Genomic DNA, 17,078 nt, shown 5'->3' on the forward strand with positions numbered 1-17,078 from the left:
TGACTGGGTCAGGAGGATGGACATGGCTAACTGGTCCCCAGAAGGAAGGAGAGATGCAGCTATTCCGTCAGGCCCTCTGCCGAGCCCCTCAACAGCGAGACCAAGTGGTTCCATCGCCACTGCCCATGCCCCTGAGGAGGAAACTGAGGCTGAGGGGGTAGAGTCATTCACACGAGGTCACACAGCTGGTAAGCACTTGGAGCCAGGCTCTGCCCCGGTTCTGAAGCCTCCAGTTCTGGAACATTCCACCCACCACCCCAACCATCCATCTATAAGAGAGGGCTCACCCCCACCCTCCTTCTTTTACAGACATGGGATGTTATAATTTTTGGAATGTTTGCCTCCGAAGCTTTTTGTGGCAGTTTGGCTTCCTCTGGGGGAGGTGGAAGGAACTTGACTGTCGACCAGAGGTGGAGGTCATGGCTGTTGGGCCTCTCCTGTGGCGGGGAGCGTCGCTGCACTGAACAGGCCAGGGCAGGAGGGGAGCGCTGTGAGCCCCACCGGCCGGTGTGATGGGGGAGTCCGGGAACTCCTCTGGGGCCTCAGCGGTGAGCCCCAGCGATGGCCTTCAGCCCAAGTCATTGAAGGAAATGGACAGACTGGTCAGCTCCTCTGGGACTCTGTTCAAGACCACGGAAACCCCCCAGCACGAGGGGGCACTAAGCCTTCGGTGCCCCCGGGCTCATGCGCCACGTAGGCCCCTGCCCCGACCGCCATGTTGACGGGAGCGGTCCAGGGCTTCCGTGTGTGTCCGTCCGGGGATGGAACTAAATCACCCACTTGCACTATTTTTAAACCGCCTTACGTTTATTTCTTAGGTTAGCTTCAGGCAAAAGGAAAGGACATGTTTACATAGATCTGCTGGATATCTGGGGACTCGGAATTTCTTTGGGATCTGCAGAGAGTTTAGCATTTCATGGTATCCTGTCCCTTCTGGGTCTTCAGGTTTATGCCGCTTCTCACTTGCTGTTCTTTCTGTAACCAGTGAAGCACACGAGGCGTTAACTGCCTCGAGGCGCATAGTGATACTCCAGATGAAGTCTGTACAGTTGTGCCACCTCCGGGCGGGATGGTGAAAGTTTGTCTTTGCAGAGCTGGGACAACCTTGGTGCTGAGATGACCAGGAGGAAGGCAGAGGGTGCCTGTGCCCGCAGGATGGGCAAGGACCTGGAGCAGGCTGGGACCCCACAGCTGGGAAGCGAAGCATTTCCAGAAGGAATCTGGTGTTTCTTCCAAAGGAGCAGGCTGGCTGTGGTCCCTTATGAATCTTAAATGCCTTAACTGAACTAGCTATTTTTGACCTAATAGAAAAGAAATCCACAATTGTCTGGATAAAGAAAACTCTTTGATATCGTGAAAAGGGAGGCCTTGGGAGGTGACCCTTCCCCCGCCCAGTTCATTCCCCTCCCCTCCTCCCCTACTTGCCCCCAGCCTCCACCTTGCTCACCCTCCCCCTTCTTGAAAACCCATCTGTAACCATTACTCCCGGTGTCACGTTGGGTGATGAAATGCATTCTCGCCCTTTGCTTTGGTGGCTGCAGGCCGGAGCAGGCCTGGCAACGGAGGCGAGCAGAGGGCCAGCCTCCCTCTGCCTGAGGCCCATGAATCACAGCAGGCTGACTGGTAACCTGAGCTCAGCTCACCCTTCGCCACAGGCCTGCATGACACTCCTTCCAACTTAATTTCAGCCTAAGGGACGCTTTTAAGAAGATTTTAGAGCGTGAAAACATCTCCTCGAAAGAACTGTAGTTACATTAACAACTAATTATCAGAGCTTAGGGGTATAGATCCACTGCCATATTTTACACAGAGAGCAATTTATCTCCCAGACCCTGAGATATCATTACATAATAGGTTAAGGACACCCACCCAGGGGATGCTAGGGAAAAGGTAGTAAAATCGCCAAATGCCTGGAAGTGAAGAGCAGTATGATGATGACAAAATAGCCCTGCCCTCCCGCTACAGCAGTTTCTAACAGAACACGATTTCAAAGTAGCACATCCTCACCGAGCCCCTGCATCGAAGGGTGGGTCATCTGGGGCCCTCAGGCGAAATGTGATATTTATTTTTGAAAGACGTGACTTTTTTGTTAGCATAAAGAACCAGACTTTACAGTGAGACGAAGAGGATGAGATGATTCCACCCGGTCATAGGTGGGGTAGAGGGCTGGTCCGGAAAGACAGAGCCAGGAGTCATGTGTGATATCTCCTTTGAGCGTCACAGCAGACTTAGGAGGGTGACTATTCTTGCTGTCCTACAGCTGAGGAGTTTGGGCAGATTGGTTGGGGTGTTTTTGGTTGTACTGGGAAACCCGAGTCAAATTGACTGAAACAATAATCTATTATTTCAAGTAATTGAAAGAGTCAGAGTTAATGGAGCTTCAACAGCGATATGGGGGGCATCCAGGGTCTCTCCATGTGTCCACTCTGCCTTCCAGAGGGTCCCCTTCTTCCTAAGGTTGAATCCCTTTGTGGACCCAAGATGGCTGCCGGCAGTTCCTAGGACTCTGTGCTTCCTCGTTCACACACGGTGGGAGGGGTTTGTCCCAGCATTCCCTGCGAGAGTCCTGGGTTCCCTCTGATTGGACTCACGCGGGTCACGTGGCTTTGACTGACGCCATGACATGGTCTGAGGGATGGAATGAATTGATTGGTTTAGCTTAGATTGCTTTTGCTGGGCTTCCCCGGTGGTTTTGTGGTAAAGAATCCGCCTGCAATGCAGGAGACCTGGGTTCAATCCTTGGGTGGGAAAAGATTCCCCTGCAGAAGGACATGGCCACAAACTCAGTATTCTTGCCGGGGAAAATCCCTCGGACAGAAGAGCCTGGTGGGTTATAGTCCGTAGGGTCGTCAATAGGATTGAGTGAGTGAGATCACTTTTGCTACCGTGGGAGCTGGTAGTTAGAGACAGTGTTCTTGTATTCATGAGGACCCCAAAATGGAAGGCTGGAGAAACAGAGACAACCCCTCATGTCCACCATGGCAGGGACATGAAGGAACTGGCCCATAGTTCATGCATGTGTTAATGACAGAGTCTGAGTCTGAACCCAGGCAGCCTTAGTTAACAGCCCCTTCTGTGAGCCATGGTCCCTCTAGCGTTCTCTCACTCTTGAAGTCTTGCAATGAATATCTTATACACATCCCTTGTGGTTTCTTTGCTAACAGTGTCACTCTGCCCCTAAGTGGTGTAAACTTTTTGCAGACAATAATCCTAGAAAACCATAGTATGTATCACTTTATCACATGAAAGGGTAGAAAGAGCATAGGATTAAGAACTGGTTTTTGTCATCCCATTAATCTTGGACAAGTCATCTCACCTCGCAGTGCCTCTGTTTTCCTCACTGATAAATGAGGGGTGATGTCTCCCCTTACATACCTCGAGGAGCTGTTCCAGGATTCAAAGGAGAAAGTACTGATTGAAAGAGCATGAAAAGCACTAAATATCTGTGTGCACATAAATTATTGCTATACATAGGATCGTGATCAGTTTTATTCTAAATATGAGAAAACTGACATTTTATAACAGGGTCTCTTTTAAGCCTCAGACACATACTCTAACAAAGTTTTTCATTGATATAATCTATCAACATCACCCAAACAGAAAATTAGCCGGTGTTAAGGATGTTTCATGAAACAAGGTGGGAGGATGTGCATTCATAAGGAGCTTTTAGTTGCCTCTTGTTGAGATGTGATGATTATATATGTAAATGTTATTCTACTTCCAATTAAACTGCAGCCTCATTGAAATGGGAGGTGAAAAGACCCTGACCAGCTCCATTTCAAGATACAGTCTACCTATTAGATAGAAAAAAGCACATGGAAATAGTAGACATTGAATGGCACTTAGAGATGAGAACTTCATCCTCTCCCAGCCCCCGTTCCCTGCCTCCTCTGAGGCTGAATTACAAATGAAGGCAGGCAAGCAATGCCTACACTTACAACAAAATGAAGAATTCCCCCAAAGATTGACACTGATTCTCAAGCAGGTCATTTTAAAGGTAATTGGTGACCTTTTAGGAATAATCTAAGTGCCAGGTGTGTTTACTAATCTGTGTTATTTATTGTGGTTTTTTTTTTTTTTTTTTTTTTTAGTTTTTGTTTTTTAGGTTGCTCAGTGAGGCATGGGGGATCTAAGTTCCCCAACCAGGGATGGAACCCGTGCCCCCTGCATTGAGAGTGTGGAGTCCTAACCACTGGACTGCCAAGGAAGTCCCTATTTGTTATTTTTGATGAGATGGCCGGAAAGGGGACTCAGGCAGGGAAGTCAATGGTTTCCTTCCTCCTTGCTTGCTTCCTTTATTCATTCCACAATTATTTGTTGAAAGCCGACCATGTCTCAGGCCTGGGGGATGACAGTGAATGAAATCAGATGACAACCCCTGTCCTCCGGGAGTTTATAGTCAAATGAGTTTCATATCCTTCCTTCAGGAAGATGTTAGTTCAGGCCTCCTTTGGGATGTTTGAGACAAGATGGGGGCACTCTGGGTTGAGTTATAACCCCACTCGAAGAGCAGCAATTCATGGCCTGGGTGGGTGAGGCCTCTGGAGGTGTGCCAAGGGCTCTGACATGTTTTACCCAGGAGGAGGGCACAGTTGACCTGTCCTCTGTGCCCCGGCCACACCCAGCTCCACGCAGCTCTTAGCCCTGAGCTCTGCACGTGCCCTTCCTCTGTCTGGAACTCAGCTCCCTCTCCAGCCCGCCACCTGCCTACCCAGCTCCTGTGCCTCCTTCCGGTGTCAGCTTACCTGCTACTTCCTCTGAGAGCTTCCCCTGAGCCCTCAAGTCTGTGATGGTGTCCCTGCAGCTTGTTCCCAAGCCTCCCTCATTACGGTTCTTACACACGTGTCCACGTGGTTGCCGGCTGTCCTGCTAGACTCAGCCACTAGCCCGACCTGGTTGCCACTCTATCCCAGGATCTAATACCTGGCCTGACAGGGGCTGGGGTCTTGATAAGTATTTGTTGATCAGTAAAGAACCTGATTGCCAATGCAGGAGACATAAGAGACTTGGATTTGATCCATGGGTCAGGAAGATCCCCTGCAGAAGGCAATGGCAACCCACTCCTGTATTCTTGCCTGGAGAATTCCATGGACAGAGGAACCTGGTGGGCTACAGTTCACAAGGTCACAAAGAGCCAGACACAACTCAAGTGACTTAGCACACATGCATGCAAGCAGGTTCTTACCTTCCTCATCATAAGGCCCAGGATACTTTCGAATCTCCAGTTTTATTTGACTGTTCCGTGGCACTTAACACTGGTAACCACCTCTGTTTTGAAGCTCATTCCTTTCTGGTTTCAGATAACCATTGTTGTCTGTTGGTTTTCTTCCTGGCTCTTGGGTGGTCCATCTCCTAGCCTCCTTTCTGAGGGTCCACTGACCATGGACACTTGTTGGTGGCCCCTTTCTCTCTCTCCCAACTCTAACTTCATTGGTCCTTGTGGTTCAGGAAAGCTGATAGCACCCCAGGTTCCCTGGGTAGGGCCCATGACCCGGGTTATGTCAATCGGCACATTCCATACCCCTGGCCAAGGAGGCAGATTCATAAGTGGGCCTCCATCTGAGCCTGTCTGCAGGCAAGGAAGCTCAGGACTTATGCCAGGGCAGAGAGACGCTTATTTTTGAGGAGGGTGTCAGCCTTGGGATATCAGCCTTGGGATGAAGACAATGCTGCCGGAAGCTGAGCAAAGAGCTGGAAGGAAAATGGGTCCCTGCAGACCTGGCTGCATCCTTGGCCCAGGCCAGAGGTTCCCTCTGGACTTTCCAGTTTCAGGAATTGATTTTATTGTTTGAGTTGACCAGCCCGTCACTGGTACCCAAAAGCACCCTCAGCAATGCTTGCTTCTGTTCCACTTGTGGAGGCTGGTGCTCTGCAGGGTGTTATCATCAGTTCTTTTCTTCTCACTTCCACACCTCCCCTGGGCCCCTTGATTCTCCTTTATGACTCAAATTATAGTGAGATTGCAGTTAAAGTGTGGCTTGAACTCATACCCGTCTCTTGAGCTCACCACCTGCAAACCCAGATGCTTTCTGCACATGGCTGTCCAGGTGGCAGCTCCACCCTAACAGGTGCCCAGGTGACGGGGCCTCCCCTCCACCTGCAGCTCCTTCCCCTCTCATCTTCTCGTGCTGAGTGGCGTTGCCACCCTCCTGGTTGCTCGAACTGGAACTTGGTGAGTCCTTGCCCCCCTCTCCCCACTCCTCACCCTGCCCCTGAAATCATTTGCTAAGTCTGGCCGGTCTCTTTCTCCCACTGCCTGTTGTCTGTCAAGAATGTCCGCCTCTGCCGCCTTTTATCACTGACTCAAGTTGGAGCTCCACCATCACTGAACCTGCTCAGTAGCTCTATTGTCCAGGCTATCGTCACCCCATCCATCTAAGAGCCAGAGGGGGCCCTTCCAAAGTAAGGCATGATGTCCTTCACTTGCTTAAAGTCCCAACCTCCCAGAGGAACCACAGGGCCCCTCGTGATGTGGCTGAGACCCAGCTTCAGGGTCTCTTCCTGCTTGTTCCTCCCACACCCTGGCTTGAGCCGTCAGACGTGTTGCCAGAAGCAAGCCCTGCTCTCCATGACCTCAGCACCCAGGCCTTTGACTGCAGTGCCCTTCCCACCTCCTTCCTTGGTAACCTCGTTTGATATTCAGGTCTCAGTTTCCCTTAAGAGAGGCCTCTTCCATCCCTGGAGAAGGAACAGTCTACCCACTCCAGTATCTGGCCTGGAGAATTCCATGGACTGTAAGGTCCATGGGATCGCAAAGAGTCGGACACGACTGAGCGACTTTCACTTGCCAGGTCCCTGCTCCAGGTTTGGGTTTGGTGCTTTTCCCAAGGGCGCTCTGTCGTGTAAGAGTCCCCCTCTGGCCACAGTGACATTCAGTGTGTGCTGGCTCACACTGGCTCATGCTGGCTTGTGAGAACCAGCACCAGGCAGCTCCCCAGCTCCAGGTTCAGTGCTCTCACATGGACAGCTTGAGATTGGCACAGTGCAGGTATTTATTGTAAGTGCTACCCATCAGGGCCTTTTTGTTTGTGCGTTTGTTCCCAGAGGACCAGTTACCCAGTACATCTCTGGGCATGCTGCCTACTGACCCATCCTGTTCCCTCTCTAAGCTGTCAGAGCCTTGGCACAGCCCCCGAGGCCCACCTGCCCTCCACCCAGTCTCTGCCCAGGGCTCACCCACAGCATGATGTGGGTGTCCAGCGTGCTGTGGGTACCCCGCCCTCCTCCCTGCTTGCTACTTGACCACACAAAAGCTAAATTCGAAGCACTCCCTCCTCCAGATTCTGAAGACCTGGAAAGGATCTGACAAAATATCACATTCTGGACTCCTTCCTCATTTTGTGGGTTGGTGTGCTCCATCCCAGTTGCCTTTAGCATGGTTCAATTTTCCAAAGGAGACATAGTTCCAAAGAAATGTGTCCTTTTGTTTCCAAAGGAGAAAATTGAGAGTGAACATTTTTCCATCCCTCAGGGGTGAGTGGTTTGAGCAGAAAGAAATAGAGTTAACACAAAGGGCATTAATTAAAACAGACCATCCAAGGCCAATGCTTTCTCAAAAGGCAACGTAATTGAGTGGGTAAAAAGTAATCTTGGAAAATTGTTCTGTTTCTGTTCTTGGTTTTGTTTCGTTCCTGACTTATTGAGGGACCAGGGTGAGTGCTTCATACATTCTTGATTCCTGGGAATAGCTTTCATCCTAGGCAAATTGACAGATGATTGGTAAAAAATAAAAAAATAAACTCAGTTTATTTGCCTCAATAGCTTAAAATATGTTTTTTAATGTAAAGTCTTGGTTTAAAGGCTATAATTGGCATGGAGTTGCTTATTTCTGGGGCACATCCTCTGTGCCAGACAGGGCAGTGGATACAATTCAATAAGACATAGTCCTTTCTTGGAGGCACCTGTGGTCCGTCCAGTGGATGGCATACGTGAGCATCTGCTATTTAAGAGGTTAGCAAGTGCTTATAAAAGAGCCATAGGTAATAAAAATAAAAAATAAATAAAGCAGTTTAAACAACTGCCAAAAAAAAAAAAGAGTTATAGGTAAATGAAGTTCAGGCAGGCTGTGGACTTCGTTTATTTATAATATTTGTTTGTTTGGCTAAGGTGTATCTTAGTTGCAGCATATGGGGCCTAGTTCCCTGACCGGGGATCGAACCTGGGCCCCCTGCATTGGCAACACAGAATCTTAGCCACTGGACCACCAGGGAAGTCCCAGACTGTGGACTTTAATCCACTGAGCACATAATTGTTGAATGTCCCCCATGTGCCAGGCTCAGAGCGGGCTCCAGGCGTAAGGTATGAGAGAAGGGGCAGGTATGTAAACAGTCACAAGATGGCCCAGTGTTTGCCGTAAGAGAGGTTTACACCCAGTGTTCTGAAGAAGTAGCTCCACTAAGATTTCTGGGAATCAAGGGAGGCTGCTCATAGGAGGTGACCATCAATCTGTGATAACAGCTGCCAAGGAGAGATGCTACCATGAAACAACCAAAGAGAAGAGAAGGGAGGGAGGCAAGTGTATTCTCAGTGAGTCAGCCAGCAGGATGTGAGGTGTGGAGGGGAGCCCTTGTGTGTGGTGTGGGGACGGTGGCCAGGTTGGGTGACAATGGCTGGGCGCCTGGAAAGAAGAGGTCCAATGGGCCCCCTTGCACAAGATGCTTGGGAGGTGAGGCTGTGAACCGTCCACATTTCTGCATCGTGGTCACCATGATTATCTTCCAAGGCCAGAGAAAGGATCTCCAGGGGCAACTTGTGAGTCTGGGTTCCACTGCCCTTGGCTGATAGAGCGAAGTTAACACCCATGGGCTTCTGGACAGTCCACTTGGGATTTGGCTGTGTGGACCTTCAGGGAATTTAAACATCTGTCTGATAAACCAGAGACTCAGGTACAAAGTTGAGAACTGGGCACATTAGGTGGATTTGTGATGCTCCCCCAGAGGATTTTGGGCACTTCAAAGGATGAATAGATTTTGCCAAGATATAAATACAGCGTTTTCATTGGTGATAGATATGCTTGCGATCCCCCATCAGCACATGATGGCCTTGTTATTGTGCCAAATTGTTTTCAGAGAAACTAGCTTTTAAAGAGAGATTTGCTGGACTCAAGGCAAGGTCCTGGGAAATTTGAGAGCAATCAGACCCTAGGGAAGGACAGGCTTCAGGGCAAGAAGTGCTGGCTCAGGACAGGAACAAAAGTAAAAAGAAACCAACAAGCAATAAGTGCAGGTGGCCCCGTGTGAAGGAAGGCAGGCACCGAGGGAACAGAGAGAATATTTATTTAGTACCTGCTGTATACCAGCACTGTGCAAGACCCCCGGCATGTGTTATTTAGTAGAGTAACTGGTGACAAAATTCCCTACACAAAAAAATCACTTTGTCAATCTCTGTTCAGAAACATTTCTTGCCTAAGAAATGAAAGAAATGCTAGAAAACAGTGTGCTCTACAAATTTGATTTGCTCAGCCAGTTTCTCTTTCCTAAAGTGTGTGTGTTCATTCGCTCAGTCATGTCTGACTCTTTGTGACCCCATGGACTGCAACATGCCAGACTTCCCTGTCCTGCACTATATCCCAGAGTTTGCTCAAACTTGTCCATTGAGTTGGTGATGCCATCCAACCACCTCATCCTCTGTAACTCTCTTTTCCTCCTGCCCTCAATCTTTCCTAGCATCAGAATCTTTTCCAGTGAGTCAGCTCTTCAAATCAGGTGGCCAAAATATTGGAGCTTCAGCTTCAGCATCAGTCCTACCGATGAATGTTCAAGGTTGATTTCCTTTAGGAGTGACTGATTTTTTTTATCTCCTTGCAGTCCAAAGGACTCTCAACAGTCTTCTCTAGCATCCTAGTAAGGGGTGGCAAACTTTTTATGTAAAGGGCAGATAGTAAATATTCGAGGTTTTGCCAACAGTTTCTGTCACAACTACTCAGCTCTGCGTTGAAGGGTGAGAGCAGCCACAGGTCACATAACTGAGTGGGCCTGGGGCAATGTTTTCATAAAACGATATGTTTGGACTCTGAAGTTTGCATTTCAAAAAATTTTCAAATGTTGTGAAAAACTCTTCTTTTGGTTTTCAAAAAAACTTTTAAAAATGTAAAACTGAAAACTTCTGAGCTTGCAGCACCTACAAAAATAGGTGACAAGCCACATTTAGGTTTTGGCTGTTTTGATGAACCTTGTCATAAAGAAAATCTAAATTTTATCTGGGTAGAAATCAACTGTGAGTAATAATAAGCCTTGAAGGGAAAAAGTGAGCTTTTAAATAGATGTTTTTAACTGTGGTCCATGTAGTCAAAGTTATGGGTTTTCCAGTAGTCATGTACAGATATGAGAGTTGGACCATAAAGAAGGTTGAGCGCTGAATAATTAATGCTTTTGAACTATGGTGTTGGAAAAGACTCGAGAGTCCATTGGACTGCAAGGAGATCAAACCAGTGAAACCTAAAGGAGATCAATTCTGAATGTTTATTGGAAGTACTGATGCTGAAACTGAAGCTCCAATACTTTGGTCACCTGATGCAAAGAGTCAACTCATTGGAAAAGACCCTGATGCTGGGAAAGATTGAAGGCAGGAGGAGAAGGGGATGACAGAAGATGAGATGATTGGATGGCATCACCGACTCAATGGACTTGAGTTTGAGCAAACTTCGGAAGATAGTGAAGGACAGGGAAGCCTGGCGTGCTGCAGTCCATGGGGTCGCAAAGAGTCGGACACAACCGAGCGACTGAACAACAATACAACAACATCTCCTTGTGACTCTTGGGAAATGGACCGTCCTCTATGAAGTCAAATATTTATGTACAATTTCCATACTGACCGGATTGTTTTCAGATTATTGGCTAGATCAGAGGGCAGGTTAGATAACTTGTTTTTCAAGTTCTAATTCAGGCATATGTGCAAATGGCTCTTTGAATATGTTTAGGATTTTGATGAGACAGGAAGTTGAGCTTGAATCTGTCAGCCAGCTGCTGAGATGCACATTGTAGTCATTACGTGGATTCCAGAAGGTGTTAGTTAACGGTGGGAGATGTGTGTGAACTGGCGATAAAATTTTAAATCACCACGTGTACTTCATGGGCTGTTTGTATTTAGGTTTACCTTTCTGTGCAGATGCCAGGATATCTCACCTGCCAAATGCAGGGGGGAGAACCACTGTGGATTCATTTCTGTCGCTACTCTTTCTTTTCCATTTGGGGAGAATCTGTCATTTCAATACCTTGAACACCAGCAGATTTGAAGAGAAGGCAGATTTTGCTGGACTCAAAACCATTATCAAAAGGAAAGAAAATTTAGCCAAGAGAAGTATGGAGGAAGTGGGGATACAGGGAGGCAGAAAAGGGGGTAACCAGCAAGCAGCTGGAGTTTCTGCTTCTTTGAAGGAAATTTCAAGATTAAAAGCATTTTTATCTTCCTGGAAAATCTAATGGGCCTGCCTGATATGTGAAAAGCCAGCTCTCAGATCACTTAGCACACCAAATGTTCTAGTTTCCTACCAGTCACCCGATCTTTGTGACGAACAGAGCTTTTTCTTAAGCAAACATTTAAAGGCTAATTGGATCATTGGTGTGGTGTCACAGTAATTAACACACAGCTTGGAGTAGTTACATAAAAGTCAGTCTGAGCAGTACCCAGCGCTGCTGGGGTGTCAGAGAGCCGGTGGGGTCCAGCCAACCAGACTCGTGCACAATTGTTCTTGGGGATGAGGTAGAAATAGCAGGAATATCTCCAGGATACATGGCATGTTACACAGAGATTAGAAAAAAAAAAATCTCAACAATGGCTGACCAGTGATTAGGGCTTTATTATTATGCTTGGCTAAGAATAGATTAAAATGACCCCAAAAGAGAGGCTGCAGTGTTCTCATTGATTTTTATGTCCTGTTCATTGGTGAAGGCTGGAATGCAGAAGCCAACGTGAGCTAGTTTCCGTCTAACAAAGGAATTTACTGTAAAGCTATGGGGGTGTTTTGTTGGAATCTGAGATCAGTACAGCTCCACCCCTGGAAACGAGCAGCCTGAGACGAGGAGAGCTTGTGTCCTCTCTCCACGCCTGTCTCTGTTCCCTGTAGCCCCTGCCTCATTCCCCCCTCCACTTAGAAGTTTTCTCCATTGCTGTTCTGTTTTGTTGTTGTTCATTTGCTCAGTTGCGTCTGACTCTTTGAGATCTCATGTACTGCACCGTGCCAGGCTTCCCTGTCCTTCACTATCTCCATCAGGGTCTTTTCCAATGAGTCGGCTCTTTGCATCTGGTGGCCAAAGTATCGGAGCTTCAGCTTCAGCATCAGTCCTTCCAATGAACATTCAAAGTTGATTTCCTTTAGGATTCATTGCTTTGATCTCCTTGCTGTCCAAGGCTGTTCTGTCTAACAACCAGCTTTCCAGTTGGGGAGAAACACTCCGAGTTGAAGTGTTCACTAGTGGTGTAAATATTCCCACTGTGGGGCTTCCGCTGTAGCTCAGTGGTAAAGAATCTGCCTGTAATGCAGGAGATGCAGGTTTGATCTGTGGGTTGGGAAGATTCCCTGGGGAAGGAAATGGCAACCCACTCCAGTATTCTTGCCTGGAGATTCCCATGGACAGAAGAGTCTGGTGGGCTGCAGTCCTTGGGGTCGCAAAGAGTTGGACACAACTGAGCAATTAAGCACACATGCATATTCTGGTTTGAAGCTGCTGACGTGAAGGTGGAGTGGGCAGAGATGCATGGGAGCACACATTTGTGCAGCGCTTCCATCCTGCAGATACAGGGATGTCAGCAATCTCAAGAACATACTTAAAATAAGATGCAAAATCATCACAGTAATGTAAAATAATAGGAAATCATGAGGAAGTGATGAGTGTTGCATATTCATTACCTTTGTTATTAATACAATTTAGTTACTTGTAAGTTTACATAATTTAATTTTTAATAATGGTTGTGTTAACAATCTTGGCTCAAAAAATGCCCTATGATTTAATAATCAGCCCTTGGGGATTATTAATGGTACGGATGAGCACACGCTGGTTTTTCTTCCTTCTCATTTCAGTCGCTCAGTCGTGTCCGACTCTTTGCGACCACATGGACTGCAGCACCCAGTCCTCCCTGTCCATCACCGACTCCCGGAGTTTCCTCAAGCTCATGTCCATTGAATCAGTGATGCCATCCCACCAGCTCATCCTTGTCGTGACATAAAGCACTAGTGGCCACCAATCACTCCCATCCCTAACAACCTCAGGCCCAATTTCACATCCAAAGAGAGAGGATCTGATTGGTTGAGCCCCTGCCGAGTGTTCTTACTCGGCCAATCAGTTCTGGTTGAGGGTGGGACAGAGGCTCTTCTTTCTAAGAAGGAGCAAGGATGCTGAGTGTGCTGCAAGAATTTCTAGCAGCTTCCATGTCTGTGGGAAATATTCAGAAGGTAGCATTCGGGATTTCTTATGTATCACACACTTTACAAATATTTTTTCATTATCTCTTCAGAATTCTGTAATCTGGACACTATTGTTACAATTTTAAGAATGAGGATACCGAGGCCCAGAGAGGTTTTTGTGACTTGCTTAAGGTAACACAGATGGATTACAGAGCTGAAATTCACATTCAAGCCTATCCTCACTCCAAAGCCTCTTTCCACCAGCCAGTTGCCTCTCATGTGGAAATATCCTGCAAAATGGGACACTTGACCCACAGAATAAAGTTCCTGACCCTGTGAAGGAACTGCCACAATTGGGATAGAGAAAAAGGGGGTGAAAGAAGAGTGGTTGAATAAGACAAATGAGAGCAAAAGCATGTATTATTTTTGCCCCCCAAACCCAATATCTTTGTGGCTGCCTCTCTTTTTTTTTTCGAGTCTCTGAGGGGCAGGAGGCACATACTGGCTTCATTGTAATTTAGGGTTTTGCTGCAGATCATGTTGAGTTGAATACGGAAGTGGATGTTCATTTTTACCTTTTCCATTGTTTGTCTTTCCCAGTCACTTTTGTGTGTTCCTGCCCCCAGGTATTGGGCACAGTTAATTCTTCCTGCAATTAGTATTCATGGTCAGCTAAGCAGAACTAATGCAACAAACCGTTTTTACTTTGAAGGTTATATTACACATTTCCAAGCTCCTGTGGAAAGGTCCCTTTATGAATAAGATATTCTTGACTATCTCTAGGAATTTAATTTTCCCTTTTCTGAATTTTCAAGCCTGTCTATTGAATTCTTTAATGTGATTCCCCAGGAAGAACCCAAGCCAGGCAGACATCTGGATATAGCCAAATTGTTAGCATTTAAAAAATCTTTTCTTCCTTGGGGGCAGAAGTCAAGAGTACATGTCCCTGCTTGTTTTAGAGTGGCACTTATCTCTTCTTTTGCTGGTTCCTTTGATATATGTGTATCATTACTATCAATCGCATTGGTTTTAAAAAAAAGATGCCTATTTATTCAAAATAAATGCAAGAAGGATGCTGAGAATTCTGAGTTCTGAACATTTTGAAACTGTATTCAATTATTGCAGGTAATTTCCCAGATAGGAGAAGCAGCAAGAAATATTCTTTTAAAAAAAGATTCTTAAAGACATTTTTGGAATAGCAAAGTGACTTCTTATACTGAATGCATGATACCAATTATCACTTTAAATGGCCAAAAATGGTCAGAAAATTCATTTAGCAGCTTTGGGAAAATTCTGATGACTCCAAAATGATGGTATAAATCAGCCAATTTAGAGTTACTTAAATGTGCTTTAATGTAGTATATGTCTTGTGTGTGTATGTGTGTGTGTGTGATCAGTTGCTCTGTGGTGTCTGACTCTTTTGAACCCCATGGACTGTAGCCCAGTAGGCTTCTCTGTCCATGGGATTTTCCAGGCAAGAATACCGGAGTGGGTTGCCATTTCCTCCTTCAGGGGATCTTCCTGAGCAGGGATTGAGCCAGTGGCTCATGCAGTGCAGGCAGATTCTTTACTGCCGCACCACCTGGGAAGCCTGGCTTTAACATAGTACACACATAGGATATTCCAGCTGCTCAGCTTTAAATGTTGACAATATGATTTTGTTCTATATTCTTTCTTTTTTATTCTCTGTATAGTTTAAGTTAGCATCAGAACCTCAACTGATGTGCCTCAGTGGTGTATATTACATGAAAAAACAACAACAAAAAATTAGGAAAGAAGTAATACCTGATTTAAAAAAAAATAGATGCCTTTAATTCTTGATTTCTGAATCTTAAGATCAGGTTTTGCTTATATTTTTCTTTTCAAATGAAAAGATTTTTTTACTTATTTTTCAATTTACATTTCTTTTGCTAACAGTGAATCTTATGTCTATAAGATTGTGTTTTTCATTTTGCTTTGGCCTCTAGGAAACTCTGAGCCAAGATAGCTTCCAGCAATTTGGAGGGGTGTGGGAACCCAGTTCCCCTCTAGGTCACACCTATTTAACCTTTTCTCTTTTAATTGGTAAAATTTTGTTTGTGGATTCCTATAAGCTGTATGGGGCTTCCCAGGTGGCACTAGTGGTAAAGAATCCACCTGTCAAGCAAGAGACGCAGGAGACAAGGGTTTGATCCCTGTGTTGGGAAGATCCCTTAGAGGAGGAAATGGCACCCCACTCCAGTATTCTTGCCTGGAGAAATCCCACTTGCAGAGGAGCCTGGTGGGATACAGTCCATGGGGTTGCACGAGTTGGACACAACTGAGCACACATGCCTGAGTTAAACCATATACCTCCCTCCTCCACGTCTAAAAAAATGAAAGGAATTGTTGAGTTGACTAAAAAGTTCATTTGGGTTTCTGTAAGAGGTTAAGGAAAAACCTGAATGAACTCTTAGGCCAGTCCAATATATAACGTGGGACTTCCTTGGGGGCTCTGCCTGTCAATGCAGGAGACCCAAGAGGCGTGAGTTCTATCCCTGGATCAGGAAGATCTGGAGAAGGAAATGACTACCCTCCCCTGTAATTCTTGCCTGGAAAATCCTATGGATACAGGAGCCTGGTAGGCTATGGTCTGTGGGGTTGCAAAAGGTTAGGACGGACAGGACGTAGCGACTAAACAGCAACCACAAAATATCTGACATATAAATCAAAAACATTGTTTACTGAGAAAATGGTGATGCCCCTGAGACAGCATCTCCCATTTGTCCACTGGGATCTCCCATGGGAGCATCTCTTTGTCCTTTACCTCTCACCCCAGGCTTTCCCCCAGAGTTGGGACCACTTCTTCTTTTTATTTTTTTATTATAATTTTTTTTGGGGGGGGGGAACCACTTCTGAAAGGGCTCTTAAAGTGAATGGGAGGGAGCCTTTCTGCTATTTGTGAGTGACATCTTTTCATCAGGGCTCTGGAGCATGGCCTTGGCACGTGGGACAGGGGCCTTTCTGTTGGTGGGTTAGGATTCTGTCCCGTCTAGAGATCATAGTCTGCAAACCCCTTGTGGTGAAATATGCTGCTTCCATCTTTATATACTTGTTGATGTTGTTCAGTTGCTCAGTCACGTCCAACTCTTTGTGACCCCATGGACTGTAGCACACCAGGCTTCCCTGTCCTTCACCATCTCCCAGAGCCTGCTCAAACTCATGTCTATTGAGTCGGTGATGCCATCCAGCCATCTCATCCTCTATCATCCCCTTCTCTTCCTGCTCTCAATCGTTCCCAGCATAGGGTCTTTTCCAGTGAGTCAGCCATGTACATCAGATGGCATATGCAAGTACAAACGTTAAAAGTGCCGTCTCTCTGACCTCCCTTCTTCCCCACCAGTTTTCCTATGGGGGTGGTTCCCCACCAGAGTCCCTGGAGAATATATTCACGTTGAGGGAATATGCCCAGAAGCATCTACCCTCACCAGGTCAGTGCAGCGCCCTTGCCTCAGGGAAGAATGAGAAGTCTCCTTTGAAGACACCTGTTTTCCCTAGAGGGTTCACGTTAAAAACGGTGGAAAGCTACAGCTGTCTCTGGAGGAAAAAGGAAAGTGGAGTTTTCTCTCTTAAAAATCTGTTTAGTTAATAAGACACCTAAATAAGCAAGCACATACAAGGCAAGATCATTTTTTTCGCTCTGACTAAAATACAAAATCTCTTTTTTTGAACACAAATGATCATGGCATTTTTCCTTCCTGAGAATGCTTCAGATATG

At 46.4% G+C, this 17,078-nt stretch overlaps 1 non-coding gene and 1 pseudogene across 1 annotated transcript; one reads left to right on the plus strand and one right to left on the minus strand.

Moving 5' to 3' along the window:
• Positions 1-17,078, plus strand: part of LOC136157301 (craniofacial development protein 2-like) — a 92,699-nt pseudogene that overhangs the window by 24,348 nt on the left and 51,273 nt on the right.
• TRNAG-GCC (transfer RNA glycine (anticodon GCC)) lies at positions 8,138-8,210 on the minus strand. The gene has a single exon. It is a non-coding gene; the product is annotated as a tRNA-Gly (tRNA).

The sequence above is a fragment of the Muntiacus reevesi genome, chromosome 2 (assembly GCF_963930625.1).
Source record: "Muntiacus reevesi chromosome 2, mMunRee1.1, whole genome shotgun sequence".
Taxonomy (NCBI): Eukaryota; Metazoa; Chordata; class Mammalia; order Artiodactyla; family Cervidae; genus Muntiacus; species Muntiacus reevesi.